The sequence below is a fragment of the Doryrhamphus excisus genome, linkage group LG8, assembly GCF_037039965.1.
Source record: "Doryrhamphus excisus strain RoL-2023G ecotype Guam linkage group LG8, RoL_Dexc_Guam_v1.1, whole genome shotgun sequence".
Taxonomy (NCBI): domain Eukaryota; kingdom Metazoa; phylum Chordata; class Actinopteri; order Syngnathiformes; family Syngnathidae; genus Doryrhamphus; species Doryrhamphus excisus.
The window spans coordinates 12242197-12261264 of NC_136364.1; the positions used below are offsets into that span (position 1 = coordinate 12242197).

A 19068-nucleotide genomic window follows, 5' to 3' on the forward strand; every position below is an offset into this window, starting at 1 on the left:
TTCTGAATCCGATTTACCTCACTTTCCAAACTAGGGAACAATGTTATGGCACAAAGACATCACGATGATAGCGTGGTACGCATTAAGAAGGCGGGACCTTTCGCTGCCGAGGCTCCTGTTATCTGTCCGCCTCATCTGCATCGTGTTTTGCCTCCGAGCCCTATCAATGTGCTTCTAATGACGCCTTTTGGCTGCTATCTCGGGCGTGTGAGAGAGGCGAGTTAAAAGCAGCATCCTCCTGATTCATGAACTGATCTATGCCACTGCGGTGTAAGCCAAAGCCAAGTGCCGGCGTCCTGCTGAGCAGCATCCCTGTGCTGTGGCCGGACAACCAGCCAGCTTCAGTGAGTTACGCAGTGCAGTGGCTTACAGTTGACTTCATTAGCCGCTCCCTCCCTTCCAGGGGTTGTTATTTACGGCCGCAGCGGGTGTGGACAGATGCTTCACAGATATTATACAAAAATAGTTTGTGCAAATAGGTAGTGTGAGTGGTCGCGTGTGTGCTTTGCATCCTGTGTTGTCGTTTAGCGGCGATTATGGAGTTTTCTCCAACGAGGTGGTGCAACATCTCCCAGCTGCTCATCTGGGGTGAGAGTGAGTGCAAAGACCACAGATTGTTTTTATGCTTCTTTTGTCCTAAAAGTGGGCTTGTACCAGCTCTACTCTGACCAGCCATGACTTCCCTGAAAGCTAAAGTTGTTGTCATGCAATTTGGAGTGCACTACTAGGTGCTGCTGATTCAGTCTTTCATTTGCAGTCAAAAAAGAGCAGAATAATGTCATTTGTAAGGTTGACCTTTGCTATTATTTTGCTTCGATGACATTGACTCAGAAATAGGAGTTCGGAACATTCAAAACAAATTTACATGGCAATTAGTCATTAGCCACGTTTACATGAGGAATTTTTCTCTTTCCGAATGACCTTTCAGAAAACAATGGTATTTTTCTTTTGGAACGAGGTGTATACAAAGGTTATGTACTTTCCCTTTGAGCAAATAAAACAAATGCAATTGGAATACTTGGGTCCATGTATACGTGGCTGTTGGTTTCCCGCAAAGATCAAGGAAATTTGATCCAAAACTAGTGATGGGCATTTTTTTTATACTTGAATGAGTATCTAGTATATTGTGTAATTTCTTATTCAGCAATTTTATTGACTCATTATTTGATTGGTTTGCACGGTTATCAAGTGGTTAATGCGCAGGCCACACAGCTAGGAGACCCGGGTTCCATTCCCTCCTCTGGGATTTCTGTGTGGAGGTTGCATGTTCTCCCCATACATTTGTGGGTTTTGTCCAGGTACTTCGGTTTCCTCCCACATTCCAAAAACATGCTAGGTTAATTGGCGACTCCAAATTGTCCATAGGTATGAATGTGAGTGTGAATGGTTTGTCTATATGTGCTTTGCATGCAATGCATCATATTTTTGCACCATATTTTATTTAATGTAATACTTTATTTAGCCACAATAGTGCAAAAATGACTATTGATTTTTGGTATTAAATCGGTGAGAGAGGGCAAGTGAGCAGCTTTAGCCTGGCCTTGTGCTTGTCCTTCAACACAGACTCCAGGGACTCGCAGAGACAAAGAAATGTCCGAGGAGAAGCACAGAGAAGGCAGGATAAGCGCTTGAATGTAGGACACACACAAAAAAGAAGTTCAAATAAGGAAACGGTTGCAGAGATGTAGTTTGTAATCTCCCAGTTAGTCATACTCGAGGCCTAATGCGCGATGAAAACACCTGGAGACCCTCGATCACATGAAGTGAGGCTTACAATCATCGGGGGAGCGAGTGTTGAATTGTGTGTTTGCCTCACAAATTAGGGTGAGAGTGGGAATGAAAATGAGAGTTCTCCATGGCCAACCCAAACATCAGCACAGACATTTACAACACGTTATGACTGTGTTACACTTTATTTTATTGAAGGAACTTTTACTTTAGAGCAGGGGTCTCAAACTCAATTTACTTGGGAGCCACTGGAGCTAGGCTCTGGGTGAGACTGGGCCACATCAGGTTTTCCAAAAAAAACCACATTTATTAAAAACAGAAAAATAGACAAACTTTTTCAGTGCTTTGGTTCCGATTTTCTACAATAAAAGTACTGATAAAACATTCCACTGTTCTCAAATATCTTAATTTTTATTTTTCTGCACAAAATAAGATGAAAAATAAACAAATCAAGAATAAATAAAATCAATCAGTAATAAATAAATATAATAATAATAATAAAACTGCAAATAATAAAAACTTAAGAAACCACATATAGTTGGTGGGTAGACAAATTATTTTTTTCTGATTAAAATGAACAAAGCATTATTAGAGCCCTGTAGACATGACAAAACACGACTATAGTCACATTTATACTTTTTATTTACAACATATTGCGCAACTGCAGGGTCTTGAGACACATGCTAACTCGCAAACTAGAGATCTAGCGACCTAAACGGTAGCCTCCAAGTTATTTCCTTTAAACTTAAAAAAGCCAAAAACTTACCACTTCCACACGGATAGGGAGGATAACTATTAACAGTTATTTAACCTTTAACATGAACATTAATGAAATGTAATATTTTTTTCTGGGTACATGATACCATACAGCATCCATATCAAGCTTTCATAACATCATAACTAACATTAAACTTTCATATCAAGGCGGGGGCCTCAAACTAGTGTCCTGCGGGCCACATTTGGCCCACGGCCGCGTGTTTGAGACCATTGCTTTAGAGTGTTTTTTTTGCCTTTTTGTCACTCCAATGTGCAACCATTCCATAGAGTTTGGTTGTTTCAGTCAGAAAAATGTTTTTTTTTGTATTTAATGATGTCTAAAAAGACTGCAATGCTACAATCCAGCAGCAGACAGACTTTTATGCAATCCATAGCAGAATACATTGAGAAAATGATGCCTTTTAATATACTTGGGAAGTTTGCAAAGCATTTTATTCAAGTAGCTGATTGACAGTGTGGTTAATTATGAAGTAGATAATGTGTCTTTTTCTTTTTTGTATCTGACAGTTAGGCAGTAGATGACTTATAAAAACTCCACAGAACAGTGTTTCTTTCATAGCCCGTAGCCTCATTTTCCTGATACCAGTTCTCAGCCCACCCGTGCTTTCTGTGTATTCTGACTTCTAAATAAACCCTCAGAACTTTGGCTGACTAAGGCTTAGTCAGACATGAGAGTGAAAGAATAATCAATCCCAAGATGCGGGAAGAATCTAAATATTTCATCACTTCAGACTGTGCAAGACAGGTTTGGTAATGATGTTAATGTCTCATTCTGAATGGGACACCAAAGCTTGAACTTCTTGGGTCATGGAAGTCTCGGGGCATTGTTGGCGCAATAATGTTCCGATATGACACAGGCGACAAGAAAGTGAGGAAAATTACATTGGCTGTTGGTTTGTGAGTAAGCAGGCTACTTCCTGATTCACCTGGAATGACTTAAAGAAACAGGACTTTGATTGTTGTGAAAAATATGTCGTCTTGCTGGAAATTGTATCATAACGATCAGGTTATTGGAATACTTTATTCAGCACATTTATGGAAAATCTCAAGTATTTTCAAGTCAGGGCTCTACGGTGGAGGAGTGGTTAGCGTGCAGGCCACACGGTTGTCCCTGTGCATGCGTGTTTTTTTTTCCGGGTACTCCGGTTTCCTCCCACATTCCAAAAACGTGCTAGGTTAATTGTCCATAGGTATGAATGTTAGTGTGAATGGTTGTTTGTCTATATGTGCCCTGTGATTGGCTGGCAACCAATCTCCAAATCCGCCTCTCGCTCGGAGACAGCAGGGATAGGCCCCAGCATTTCTGCGATCCTCGTGAGGATAAGCGGTACAGAAAATGGATGGATTTTCAAGTCATCAGAATAAAGTCCGGAGTCATTAATGTCAAAATCCAAGTCAGGTCTTTGATGATATTCTCAACTCATGAACATAGTCAAAAGTCCACACCATTGCTTTGAGTGTAGTGACATGACCATGTGTTTTTCCACTTGTCCACTAATGCCTACGGATTACTCGTTTGTTTTTCTGTATTTATTACTCAGAACGCCCTAAACAGAGAACCGCCTGTGTTTATGTTAGTTCACCATGTATAGTATACGAGTCACACAAACACATTTTGTTATTCATATATAATTTACAATTGAATGTGTTTTCCTTGGCACATGTTTTCGGGCTCTCTGGCAAACCACAATCATAACAATGTTTTGCTTTGGAGATGGGTGGAGGTTAAAAAGAGTGTTTAACAAGAACCCATGTTACTGCTCTCTTGTGTTTTCTCACAGCAGATGACGTGATGATGGTGATGCATTGCTATAGCTGTCCGTCCCTGTCACTCCACCACGCTTAGCTTTAACCAGAAGTAAAGTAAAGAGTCGTGAAGACTAATGAATGAGGTCTTTAATGGTTTTGAAGTGTTAATCCTTGTCTCCTCTTGAACACATCCTTCTGGGCTATTAGAGTTTATGTTAATGACCTGTTTTGCACCGTCGTCCCTGTATTTTCCTATTTGGTCTCTGCCGGCTACAAATGGTGACAGGTAGTTAAAAGAGCCATGTTGGGGTTTTCAAGCGCTGCCGTTGGCTAATTAAGCAGGGGAGACAAGATGATTTCTCGTGGAGTTTTTGTGTCTTTTCGTCGTGACGATTGCAGGGAGCTTCATCTGGCCATCCGGTTAAATCATTGTCGTCTTTTTAGACTCTGCCTGTCCCTACAAATTATTTCTTGCCTCATGCGGAGGAGCTGGAGCACGATGATGCATCAGACCAAGAGAGACACCTCCCCCTCCATTACTCTCAGATTGAGCTTGGCATCCTCACACTGCCATGCTGGTCGTAGACAGGTCAGAGTGGGGCTGGCGTGTGCACAGAGAGGAACCATCACAGACGTACACAACTCTACAATAAATTTGGCTGTCTTCAAGTGTCGCCACCTCTGTGATAATTAGCCGATAACAAGAGCCCGGTTTCCAACATGTGTTGCATAACAAGCACGCCTTGGACAAAAAAACAAATAAACAAGTAATACAAATAGGCAATGACAGCTCAGCCTTAGGATCAGACATGACTGATAATAAGATGATTTCTCTTGTTGGGAGTGTGCTTGACTCACCAAGAGAGAGCCATTGCAGTTGTTGTCTCAACCTCTCTCTCTCTATCTCTCTGGCAGCTCAGAGAAAGGAGACGGGGAGTCTGTAAACCTCAAGGCGTGTTCTCTTATTTATTGAGAGGGCAGACGGAGATCAGAGGAACCCAGAACCTGAGAAATGGCGGTCAGCAATAACTTGATCCCCTTCCAAGCCGGCTAGCTTGGTGAGAGGACCACATGACGCTGTAGGGAGGCATCACACGTTTATTTTATGAGATTTCTTTGACATTCACTAGGTTTTAATTCATGGGCAAAGTGGGAATTACTCATTGTTTTTTGTTTTATCTGGATTTGCAGTTACTTATGTGGCAATTTGTCTATTGAAATATTAAGGAAGCAGCTATATTCAGCCTTTCAATGCCGATCACCAAAGCCAATCACCTTTGGCTAGCGCAATTGCCGCTCACATTGGACATTTGTGCAGTGTAGCGTCTATGCCAACGTCTTGGGCAGCTTCCTTCCAAGGAAAAAGCAATCACGTCTACCATGTGGAACCTATCCCTGCTGAAAAAAACAGCATGGAAATTATGCTGGTTTATGCTGATGGACCAGCATGGTCTACCAGCTAAACCAGCATAGACCTTCTGGAAGATCTAGAAAATTTTCTGTGCCAGTTATTGTGTGTAGCTGCTCTATAGGACTACACAACTCAATACAAAGGGCTGAAAATGAACACAATAGATCCCCATGACAAAATAACCTCAAGAGTAATTTTTCAGTGATAACTGCAAACACATGCCACAAAAACAAGGGAGGGGTACGTAAAGAAAATGTAATACAGCATTTGAAGAAAAACACTGGTGAGTTTTGGAGGCTCACGGTGTCATCAGTCAAACGGTAGCAAAGCCAAGGCGGCTAACACTCTTAGGTATGCGTGTGACAGTCATACGGCTAAGCTAATTCATTCATTCATTCATTTTCTACCGCTTGTCCTCACGAGGGTCGTGGGGGTGTGCTGGAGCCTATCCCAGCTGACTTTGGACGTGAGGCAGGTACACCATGGACTGGTCGCCAGCCAATCACAAGGCACATATATAACCAATAACCATTCACGGCTAAGCTAATAACACGAAAATTATTTGAATTAATCCGACGACAGCAGCCTTTCTCACACCAGTCTCCTTAAAGAAGGCGTCTTAAAAATTAACTAAGAATAAGACTGGTCACAGCTAGATGGGTACCGGGGGAGGGTGGTAATGGGCCGGAGTAATCTGATTTCTCAGACGCTGATGAGCTGTAATGCATTTGGGTTCCAGATGTTTGGTGACATGCGATGAATATAGCAAGTCTGGCCCTTGCAGCGTGCAGCAAGATGTGAAACGACTTGTCTCACTCAATGTCCATCTCTGTTTGGCACTCTACATGTGTGCCAAACAATCAATATGTTGGTCCCAGTACGTACCAAGATGGCAAATGTGCCCCATGTTTAACCACCCTTGCCATGAAAGCAGGATTTTGTTTCATGAAATGGAATCAAACACATTAGGCCGAGTATGTTATGATTGACAATTAGCAATCAACATCTTGACTGACGGAAGATTTTTTTTTTTAAATCATCCCAGCAGAAACCCAGCCATCTTTTTCTGCCGATTCAACAAAATAGCACAGGTAGAACGGTGGCAAAAGATAGTCGTTTGACTCCCAGCGATTGATCCGCTCACGAGGATAGATTGAGAGTGTCTGGCGCTCGCATTCATCTCACAAATATGTCCGCTCCCAAGGTTGTTACTCCTCTCAGCCCCCGTTTATTTCATCCCCGGGTTTATGAGCGGCCATTCTGCTAACTTGTCACTATCAAGCCTGAAGGGTCAACCGGCGGGCCCGATCGCTGACCTTCTCGGTCCCTTCAGCCATTGTTCGACAATCCCCCCCCTCCTCCTGCTGCTTGGATGACGGATGGCCAGTTAGCATCACGGGGTGCAGCCATGCGTCCCTGAGTCTGATTAAAACACAGGTTGATGGGCGTTATTTACTGCACGCCTCATGAGTGTGTGTTATGTGTGCATGTGTCTCAAGGACTCGCAGCCTTGGTGGCGCCTCCCCTTCTCCATCCGTGTAAATAGCATGTGATCGAACTTGGGTGGGGGCAAGATGTCTGTCATTTCTTTTCCACTGGATGTGTCACCTCTTTAGCCTTGGCCAATCGCTGTTTGAAGGCTGCTGACATCCACACCCACACCACCAGGTTGCACGTGTGTGCGCTGATGACACTGCTGTATTAGTGTGCGCACACCTTTGGTCGACAGTGCGGCTGATAGCTTGTCACTGATAGCGGCCCCTCTGTGAAACGAAGGTCACAGTACTCTCTGGGTCTCATCTGGCCTCTCATAGGAGTCCTGTAGTGGCTGTCAGCTAATGAGACAGTGGAGGGGAGTGAGAGAAAGAGTATAGATAAAAAGACCGAGGGATGGGAGGGTGTACTAATGAGTAAAGGGAGAGAGGCGATGGAGGTCTACATAGCAATGAGTGCAGGAAAAGTCAAATAAACTTCAATGTGGGCAATGGGAGTTTCTGCAGTCAGCAATGTGCACTCTGAATACAATGAAGCAGTAAAATATGTTGTTTTGTGAAGCTCCTTACAGCCCATCCCACACTGCATATGCTCCTGTGCAATACTATGTGTATATTTTGGATATCTTGTATATATCTTGTATATATCTTGTTAAATTGTCTTTTTTACTCTACTTTTATATATTTTTTAAAGGAGAAGCTCTCCAATCTCGTTGTACATCTTGTATAATGACAATAAAGGCCATTCCATTCCATTCCATTCCATTCCATTCCATTCCATTCCATTCCAAAAAAAACACTAGGGCTGAAACGATAATCACATTTTGCCGGCCTCAATATATTGCTTGTATTCCTCGCCTCACTTTCAAACAAGCAGGAAGAAGTCTCGCTCTGTGCATTGGTTTCAGCACCTTGTCCCTCGTACAATCTATTTACCTGTGGGTGGGTGGAGGTGGGGCCGCTAGCATACACACGGTGTAGGTAGTAAGAATTCCATTGGTAGATTCACATGTCAGCAGGTGGATTTTGGTAAATACACGATTCACGCATTTCACAGAACTGTTCTGAGTGTTGCACAGTGTTACACTACCAGCTGCAGTCAATCATGGTCACTAACAAGTTAATAGGGCGTGGCTTTGTTCATTCTGAAGACACTCTGGAACCTTCAGCACCACTTCTAATAACGTTTTGGTGAGTGTGTAATATATGTGGATTTGTGTGCTTGTGCCAGTTCACACAGCACAGAGTGGAAAACAATTTAAGTATCAAAACAAAACTTATAAATTTATAAGTAGATGTGGGGGTGACCTCTTGCAAGCTCCCACTGCACCACACCCCTCTGTCTCCTTCACACTCCATCGCCTTGTGGTTCTGTCCATGACTCACCTCCTCAGTTTGGCACCCTATTTGACTTCTGCTCTTTTTTGTATCTCCCCCTCATTACATTTGGGAGAAGGAGGAGGCGGGAGGGGGGGCTGAGAGAGCTCTCAGGCAATGCCTTGAGGCCAACATACTCAGGAATGATGGATTGGTTCTTGGGCACATAGAAGCAGTGTGTCTGTGTGTATGTGTGTGTGTGGGGGGGGGGGGGGGGGGGGCAGAGCACTGCAGTGTAGCATTACTGATCGGAACATGCATTATTTTTCCTGGAGGGCTTAGCCAGCAAGGGGCTGGCATGAAGTATAGCGATGCTGGTATGCTCTAAAGCGGCCCGCAGCATAAAGATGGCCGTGCTTTTAGAGTGGACGTGCTATAGCCCGGATTTATGACCTCCCTATTTATTCCACTCACTGTTGTCAAGTTGGCCCTTGACAGCGAATAGGGAGGATATTGGCAGGCTGTTTGAGCCAGACAACCCTTGTCCTCCGCCACAGCATTCAGAGCAGCTCCACCCGGGCCGGTGACTCATTTGGGACGTCATCTCACACCCACTTGGCTGACTGCTATGCATCATACATATGCAACGCTGTGGTCAGCACCCACTGTGCACCGCTTCCCTCAGCCGGCTGAGCACTTAGAGTCCTGCCCGGATACACGCACGATGCTTTAAACATCACCTCGTCGCAATGTTTAAACGTGAATATTCTAGAATGTGGATTTCCGCAACATCCATAAACGCCCCCCTACCAGTACAGCGTCCCTGTCGTGTTGTGCACATGTACTGCAGCTCATTCATTTCTTATGAGAGCAGAAATGACTCCCTTGAGTCATGCGGGAGGATTTGAGTCTTACTGTTTATTCAAGCAGAATCTCCTGTTGGAGCCGCAAAACAAGGATATGCCATCATAAAAGGCTTTTTTTTAAAGTGACACCACGGAGATTGAGGTATTGTTCTCGCTGTAAATGTGTTACTAAGAGCACAAAAACTGTTTTGAAAGGAAGCTTAATATGATCCATCTTGGTGAAATTTATTACGTTGTACAATTTTTTGGCTGAAAGGAGTATGTGCACTTCAAGGTGTTATTTTTGTGTCCTCGTGCCCCTCTTCACCTCACATTAACACCCTTCATATATATGCATGATTTGCATTACAGTCATTTAGTAATCATACTTGAACAGGAGCTCAAAAGTAGATAATATTACACTTAGATTAAATTTTTATTAAATTAGATTGGGATAGCCACATTTAATAATAAATATTTTTCTAGCATTGTCATTTTGTTCCTTTTAGAAAAGTTTTCATCTGTATCGTTTTCACTATCATCAATACGGTAATCCCTTGTTGCTTTAACCTGTTTAAACCTTTGAAATGTATGTTTTTCTTTTACAATATTAGAGCCCTCTTCATATAAAATAACACCCCTATAGTCACCTTTACACTCATATTCCCCAATATATTAGACATAATACGAGAAAAATTAGCCAAAGATGTGAAGAAAACATGTGTGTCGCTGTAAATATGTTGTGGTGCTCAGGGAGCCGAGTGGGGGGAGGGCCAGGATATGGTTTCTGAGTTGTATTTTGGCTTGGCTTGCTACGGGAACAACAATAGCCCGTGTTTAGGGTGCCCGACATGCACATGTATGTAAAATGTGAGTAAAACTGGACTGTCTGGAAAGGCATCATCCATCGTATCAAGCTAACTTTGCTATACCATCTCTTTGGTTTCGGAAGTATTGCAGTTTTGAGTTTTACCACAAGTAGCACAATTTGAAAGCTAATAATTGCCTCAGTTCAAATAGACAACATTGATTAACGCCACTTAATTACAGGATGCTACTTGAACAAATAAAAGCTGCACCTAAAATAGACTTTCTAGATAGACTCTCAGTTAAATAGAAATAGCAGGTGGTGCCTTATGTGACCGTATTTATCGTTTACGAGGATGGATATCCCTGTGTGTACTGCTGCAGTGCTGACATGGCATCTGTAAAGCTGATATTTATGGTTGAGTTTAAATAGAATCAGAGAAAACAAACGATGTCCACTGAGATGAAGGGTCTTGCTGTGGAGGGAAGGGAAAGAAAAGTAAGAGATTTAGTTGTGTATGTAGTACTTAAGTTAAGCTTTTTGAATCTCAAGTGCATATTCCTCTCCATTCACATTCAGTCTTGGGTTTCTCAGGTAAAGAAGGGGCGTGAGGCCGGACGACCCCAAGCTAAACACACTCCATTTCTCTGCTTCCTATCTGGCTTTCATTTGGCCTTTTCTGTTTTCTGTCAGTCTCTCCCTCTTTCTCTCTCTTTCTCTTCCTCCAGCTGTTTATCTCCATCTCCCTGCAGCCTGAGAGTAGGATGTCAGGGAGTCAGCTCCCATGAAAGGCAATGGGTCGCCACCATGCCTGTATAAGGCCACAGCAGTGTGAGCACTGTGTGTGTGTGTGTGTGTGTGTGCATACATGGACTTCTGAGGAAATGTACTTACGCCACATGAGGTTTTGGGTGCTTTGTCTACTGGAGTGTGTGACGTGAGCTTGTGTGTATGTTGGAGTGGAGGCCGGCAGCAGGCTGACGTGTGGCGGGCTGCAGCCACAGGGACCGAAGAGGGGGGTGGGAGGATGATGGGGGTCTGCTCCCTCTCAGCTAATCTAAACAAAGCTGAGACAGAGCCGATTGAGGAATGTCACTGCTGGTCATAGACGCAGAGGGGTCAACCAGGATGTGGTTGTGTTTTTCTGCGTAGAAGTGCAGCGTTTTGTCCGAGTGTGTCTGGAAGTGAAGCACTTGAATGTTTCCTCAGAGACACCGAAGTCTGTTTGCAAAAACAAGCCATTTCATTTCCTGAAAGTGAAAATGTCATATACTCTTGTGAGTTTTTTTTTTAATCCACTCCATTTGTGCACCACATTCCCTTTTGGCTCTCTCTGCAGATTCCTGCAGCATCTGTCCAACCGCTGACAGTTGAGCTGCACTTTCCTCAGGGTGACAGCTGAAATGTTGCACCGGAAGCTTTGGAAACTTGACTGCCATAGGGATGATCTGACAGTGTCCCGTAACAAGGCTATTTCTCATTAACTTAAAGGTCCCCTGCTGTGCATGTTCCCAGAGAGCCTTTTTTTTATGAGAATCAATCATGCTCTTCTCACCACTTTTGAGCAAAGGGCCGCTGAAATGACCACATCGGAAGTTCCAGGCTTTTTGGGACATCATGAAGGAAAAACTTTCCCAATGTACTCGATGAGTAAAACAGGCTTTGCTACACATCTTAAAATAAAGCCAAGAGTCCTGCTAACTGTCAGTAGAGGTACTGACGTGGGAGTTGGTTATTTTGTCATGAGGTTAACCTAACATGATGTTAGCACTGTACCTCACATAACAATGCTAGTGTTGCTAACGTTTGGGTTAACCTCATCTCGTCAGACACAGGGTGCAAAGAAAAACCGAATGGGCTTAATGTACCAAGCAGGCTTTGCTACACATCTAAAAAAAGCCTTCAACACAACAGGGGAAGCAATGAAAACACACACAAACCTAATCTGTTATTGCACTAGAAATCTGAATTGATATGTTCTGTATTTATTTGGGATGTCCGATATTAGCTGTTTTTTGCCAAAAACTGATATTGCCCAACTCTGAATTTCTGATACCGATATCAGTCGATATCCCCTGTGGTTGAATGAACACATATGTATTCATAACTTTTTTTATTGCATTTTTTATCGGGTCGATAATTATCGGACATCAGACATTTTTCTATTTATTGTGATTTTTTTCAAATTTTTTGTATCGATCCTATCTTTCTTTGCTTTATTTTGTAAGTGTTTTAAGTTCATTATGATATTTTTATAGAGGTGGGAGATTAAGTGTCTACCTATCATCCATAAATCAATACTTCTGCTAACTACAGTATCTGTTGGTCACCTATAGATGTGGGAGCGGTAATTTTGTTTTGGGCAAAAGACGCTAGCTTCTCAGTGACAAAAGTACAATAAAGGGAAAAAAACACTACTAATAGCATTAAAGCTACAGGTACACAAAGCACCGTGTTTGGTAGGATTTCAAGCAGCAAATTCCACATAGCTCCGTGTGACTTCTTGCACATTGTTGAAAAATTGTCCTTTAATGACAAGTGATGGTGCGTATGGTCGTTGATGGACATGTTGCTGGATAGAACGCCATGGATGTCATGTTTAGCTTGATATTAGCTCACTGTATGTTTTAGAGTTAGTGTTAGTGAGCGTCCATGTGCTCCATAAGCCCATGGGCCAAGGACTCTAGAGCAGCTGTGACCGCTTTGACCTCTGACCCCTGCATATTTGATCTCAGGCTAACACCCCGGGGCGCCACCTTTTGCCCACATGGGCTGAAGTTGTACTGCAGAGCAGCTACAAATACATAATGCACTCCATGTCAGCTGGGATTGCGCCACCGGAGCGCCATAAAACCTTGAAGCGGGACCGCTGAAAGCCTTTTTCATATGTGATCATAATGAAAACAACATTTTCGGGAGTTGAAAGATGCACTTCTTACCCCCTGTGCACTTTTTTTCCCCTTCTCTCTCTCTTCATTAAGGCCGACGGTAATGAAACATTGGAGCAGCGGAGCAGTCCATTAACAGCGGTCCATTTACTATGGCACGTGTTCAAGCCCTTAGCTCAGCGTCTTTTGCCACCCTTTACTGTAGCTTTGTCCCAAAATTGGCACCAGTGAGAACACAGTTGGGACCCTTCAATGCCTTGTCCGTTCTCACCACAATGGAGTGGCATTTTATACCGAAAAAACACATTATCGTTATTATCCATGCACTTTCTACTACTTAGTCTGAATCCTGAGCATATCTCAGCTGACTTGAAGCAAACTCATGACTATACTTTGGATTGTGGGGATCGAACCCACACCAAAAGTACTTATCACCTTGAGTAGAAAATACATTTCAAGTATAACTTTCTCTTTGACAACAGTTTAGCCATATATAATTTGCCAAAATATCAAAACAACGATACCACAACATGAACAACACACAAAAAATTGTTGTTTTACTGGAAAATAACCATTTTCATACAAATATGCATGTGTTAAAATGTATCTTTGATGCATAACTTCCTTCGTACGACACAAAAAGATGCCTTTTCACTTCCTGACTGCTATGGAGCATTTATTTTCGATGGGAAAGATGCACTTTTTTTTTGTCTTAAAACTGATTGTGGAGTTGCATCATCACCTCTTTGTGCCTCTCCTGCAAAATATTATCATTATCGAGCTGGATACTCATCCGGATACTTTACGGATAATGCATTTTTGCAGGACACAAGTATGACACAAACTACTTTACAGGCATGGTGACACCTCAAACACCACACTGGCTAGCCCCCCCCCCCCCCCCCCCCCACACACACACACACACAGTGCCTCCCTCACCATGGTAACGCTACCGCCACTGCTGCTGTATTTGGTTGTGAGTTTGGCAACGTTAATGCTAGTTGTAGTATTCGTTTCTATATTGCTATATGAAATGAATGATTAAAATGACCCAAATACTGAAAGTATTACATATTATCATGAATGTTTCTGTTAATATATGGTCAAAGCATAAATATAAAACTATAAAAGCTTGCTGGGGGTTTTTGTGGTTGTTTTAATTGCGGGCTTTGTAGGCGGAATAAGTGTGTCCCCATTATGTCCATTAATTAGCTGCCTCTTTTTATATGTTTAGGACACACTGAAAAGAAACAGATGTGTTTTCATGATTGGCAAAATTCTACAAAACTAATAAAATAATGTCAATCACGATTTTTTTCCACTTTTAGTGTATGAATTGATAATAGCTATTAATCATCACTTAATGTACTAAAAATAACATATCCTAATCGACTTTCTTAGCCCTAAATTGGTTACTGCATGGCAAAGTATATCACAATATATCATAAATCATGCATTAAAATGCATGTAAATTTAACTCAACCATCTACGAACTGTACTGTATGTTTATAAAAAGAAACCAGCACCTGCAAATGTTTTAACTGTATAGCTGTTTTATTAAATCAATTCATAACTGTCCCACAAGTGTAGAAAGTAGTCATTTAAGACAAAAATATGTGTGTGTGAATATACACTATTGCTCCAAAGTTTGGGAGGACTTGGAAATGTTTTTGTCCAGTCTGAGATATGGCTTTTTCTTGGCAGTCCTGCTATGAAGTCCAGCATCCTGAAGTCGCCGCTTCACTGTTGATACTGACACTGGTGTTTGATGGCTACTATTTAGTGCAGCTGTGAGGCATCTTTGTCTTAAACTACACACTCTCTTGCACAGTTGTGCAGCGTTTTTCTGTCCTTGTTAGACCCAGTTTGTGCTGCTCTCTGAAGGGAGTAGTTAACAGCATGGTAAGAGATTTTAGTTTTAGTTTAGATTTTTAGATGGCTTTTCTAATCATCTATTAGCCTTATAAAATGATGAACTTGGATTAGCAGCCATACCAGGAGATTGATGCAGAGGACTGACAGTTGTTGATAGTAGGCCTCTATGCAAAAATGTACATCCTTCTTTGAAAATCATCTGATTCATTTTAATTGTTTGTGAAATGGATAAAAATGTCTGTGAAATGCATGAAAATGTGTTGTTCTTTGGAAAACAAAGACATTTGCGATTTCCAACTCAATTCGAGCCTTCCTTCTCGCCGTGACATTTCACAATTAAAATCCAGTGACATTCAGGTGACGCTGACACAATGACATTATAGCTAATTCCTTCTAGAAAGCCAGTGGCGTTTACAGCATCTATACTTTTTTTTTTTTTTTTTTTTTTTAAATGTCATTAGCCTTCATTTGTTTTCCTGCAGTTGAGATGATGGACACATATTGTACTGGGTAGAGCTGCGGGCGAGATGAAAGGGTCATGTACGGAATCTAAATTAGCCCTATTACTGAGAACATTAACATGTGAGATACATTGGTGTTATACTCAGTAGGCCTGCCACACAGTGGCTAGAGGACACTTGGTATTTACTGTACTGGGAGAAAGGACAGAGAGAGCACCCCCTCCCCCCTTTGCCCCACCCGTTCTCCTGTGAAATCCTGACTATCATGCGGATGCCCTCCCTCTACACTGGATGAGAGTCATCAAGGACACCTCAGGGACGAAGGGCGCTGGGGCTTGAAGGTCTTGCAGTGGAGTAGGTATAGCACAGTGCTTAGGACAGCATTACTCCCTTGTGCAGGCATGCATGCACATGTTAGGAATCTGCTGGACATGCATAATCTCAGCAGCGTCGAGGCGCTGTGCAATTAGGTATGTGCACGCTGCGGCTCGGGACTAAACGGCAAGCCAAGAGGACGTGGTGGGGATGGTTGGTGCTCATTAAAGCGGGGGAGCTTCTTTGAATCTTTTTCCACCTTTTTCCAAAATGAAAGAATATTCTTACAAGCCATGCTAAAAACAACGAACTAACAAATATCCAAATATTACTAGTTGAAAACAAAATATAATAACGTATAATACTACATTTAAAATAAATTTTTGGCAATTGCTTTGTCAAAAATTAATAAATGTCAAATTAAATTAATTCCCAATTATTATTTGTATTATATATTCTATATAATACAATTTTGTATATTCTATACATTATTTGTATTATATATTACTTATATTCTACAATTTTTTAGGGATGTTCGATAATTACTGGTCCCAATAATTATCGGCCCAATAGCACTCAATAGCACTCAAAACAGAGGCCATTACATTTTTGTGTGTTTGTTTACATCTAAAATTTCAATCAACTTTCCTGATGATCAAAAACGACATAAAAATGTTAGCGATCAATACACTTTTCAGTGATTTTTTTTTTGGGGGGGGGCAAGCAAAGTCAAATATAATAAGACAATTCCTAAAATCTGAAACTTTGATTCATTCAATAATTTTAATTTCAAATACTATGTAAATATTATATATGTTATGTATATAATGTCATATAGTAGGGGTGCATCTGAATTAGAAAACCTTTTGAAAAGTTAATTTATTTCCGCAGTCAATAGTATATAATAGCTTTTATAAAACCCCCAAATGAAGTACCTCATTAAATGTGAAAAATTGTCAAAAGTACAATATTATAAACTACTGGTTCATGCATTTTTCTTTTAATATGCTGGAAAACACAAGGTTTGGGCTGCAAGTGGACCCGGGCCGGTCACCGGATACGACTGCATTAGCAAATATCACTCTTACTGTAAGTACAACATACAGTGGTGATCCGCTTGAACAAGCGTTCAATGCCCACCCATGCCGTAAGAATCAGTGGCATCAGCATCTCAACCTTCTCCTCGACCGCCACTTATTAGCCTGGCTTCTCATGCGGAGCCACGAGTGAAATATGAATATGAGCAACATGACAAAGAAAACCTTTCTTTGACCTCCTTACTCAGCATACAGATTAGTCGCTAATCCAGTAAGGATGAGAGGAGACAAATTCTACCTGACTGGCTACACGGGGGCTGAGTAAACTGTTGCAAATGGATGCACAAGGCTGTCATGTTTGGTCTGTAACATCAACATGGCAGCGAAAGACTTCCTAAAAGGTGTGTTACGTCAGCTGTTGCTTTATTTTCATGATATTTCAGCGCAAGATACACCTGGAGTTTCCACCTGCCACCCAACGTTTGACATTGGTGCATGCACCCTTGTTGTGTTGGAGTGGCTGTGGTGTGGACGTGGACGCTCATTTCTAAGTCTAAAAAGAAGTGTGCAAATTGAGTGAAAGAAACCTTTTTGTGTCGTTTATGTTGGTGTCGTTGTTAAGGTATTTGAGCTGTCAAAAACGGGATAAAAACTTTTATCAAAGTGAAAGTTACATTTGTAGTCAGGAACTAATATTTTCTTGGTGAATATAAGATATGCCTTTATTCGTCCCTCAGTGGGGAAATTTGTATTGCACAGCAGCAAGAGTACAGAATCAGTTAAGCAGTACAAAATACACAATATAGAAAAATAAACAATATAAACAACACAAGTATTAACAAAATCAACAGTTATATACAATACACTATGTAGATAATATGAAACGAGATGATATATAACCAGTCTATACACTGAGATCTACTGCTGATTACTAAAGAATGTAAAACGGTAAATACACTTTTTATTTTTCTAAAGGATGAGGTAGGGTCCATGTTTAAATAGAACGCATAGAACGCAATATTCAGTGTGCCTGAAAAGAGCCAAAAATGTCTAAAACGGCTGATACTGAAGTGGTTGTTGTTTGAAAAATGGCTGGGTCTTACAGGTGTAAAAATAAGTTAACCAAAAAAGCCAAAACATAATAAATAGTCTTCACATTGAGGTTAAATGACACCTGGAAGTTAACCACTTTTTAGCAGTAAAGGTAATTTTCTAGTGAATTTAAACATCGATAACTGTAGCAAAAGTGTAAAAAGAAGTTAACTAGAAGTTAAGACATGAAAACAATATTTTCAATCTGTGTGTGGTTCCCTTTCAATTCGGTTTCCTCTTCACAATCTTGAATCGTCTTGTTTCCACACACAGCAGAAGGCCAGCAGGAAACAGGACACAAAATGGGTGCTGAGTCAAATATATGACAGGTTCCATGTACATTAACTTATCACCCCTGCAATCCTAATAAGATTAAGCGACATAGAAAATGGATGGTTGGATGTTACATGCCAAAGAAAAAGCTTCAATTTCTTGAGTGACATCAGGCCTCACAGTTCATTTTTTTGGAAAAAAGCTAACACGCCAGCATAAATAATATTTGTGTATCCGGGTAGAAAAGTGCCATGGTTGCATCCTGGGTTTGTTCAGCACTGACAGGCATCATGCACTGTGGCTCGCTGCCACTATGACATCACGTGCAGACGACGGTGTTTTCCCCACAAAGGCCATTCAATAAAGGCAGTGAGATTTGAGCGTACTATTTTGATCCATCCCTCACCATTCCTTTATGCTATTGTCATTGTCCAGTTCCGATTGGCACCTGTTTGTTCTTATGTAGCTCAGCCATGGTGGCCGCCCCATTCACGCTGTCACTCATCGTGACATTGCCTGTGGTTCCGTTTGTTTGTGCGAAGAAGCGGCTCTCTGCTAAAAATAGGTCAACTTTTCATGAAAGCTGCGTCACGCAGCGCAGGGCTGATCAAGCTGGAAGTCACGTAAGATTTTGGAAATCAAATGTATTTTGTAATGGTAATGGTTTTATTTCATTTGAACATTCATCAGATTACAATTGAGTGCATCCCATAATCAGTTCACAGTTCCACATGTCCAAAAGTAGTAGGAAGAAGCAAAGCTTATTAAATCCTACCCCTTCATCTGGTACTTTTACAATCAGTAACTGTTACATTTGCTCACTTCCTGCTTTCCTATTATAATTTAAGTTTTTTTTTTTACAGCATTTATTTTTTTTATTATTTTTTTTTATTTTACTTTAAAGCATTAGTGACAACATTATACAGAAATCAATTACATGTACAGTAACTGATATCTTAAAAAAGAACTTATTTATGTAATATTCAAATTCATTAAATT

General features: G+C 41.4%; 1 protein-coding gene across 3 annotated transcripts in view; it reads left to right on the forward strand.

Annotated features, from left to right (window-relative positions):
• clmpb (CXADR like membrane protein b) overlaps positions 1-19068 on the forward strand; it is a 122471-nt gene that overhangs the window by 58729 nt on the left and 44674 nt on the right. The window lies entirely within an intron of this gene.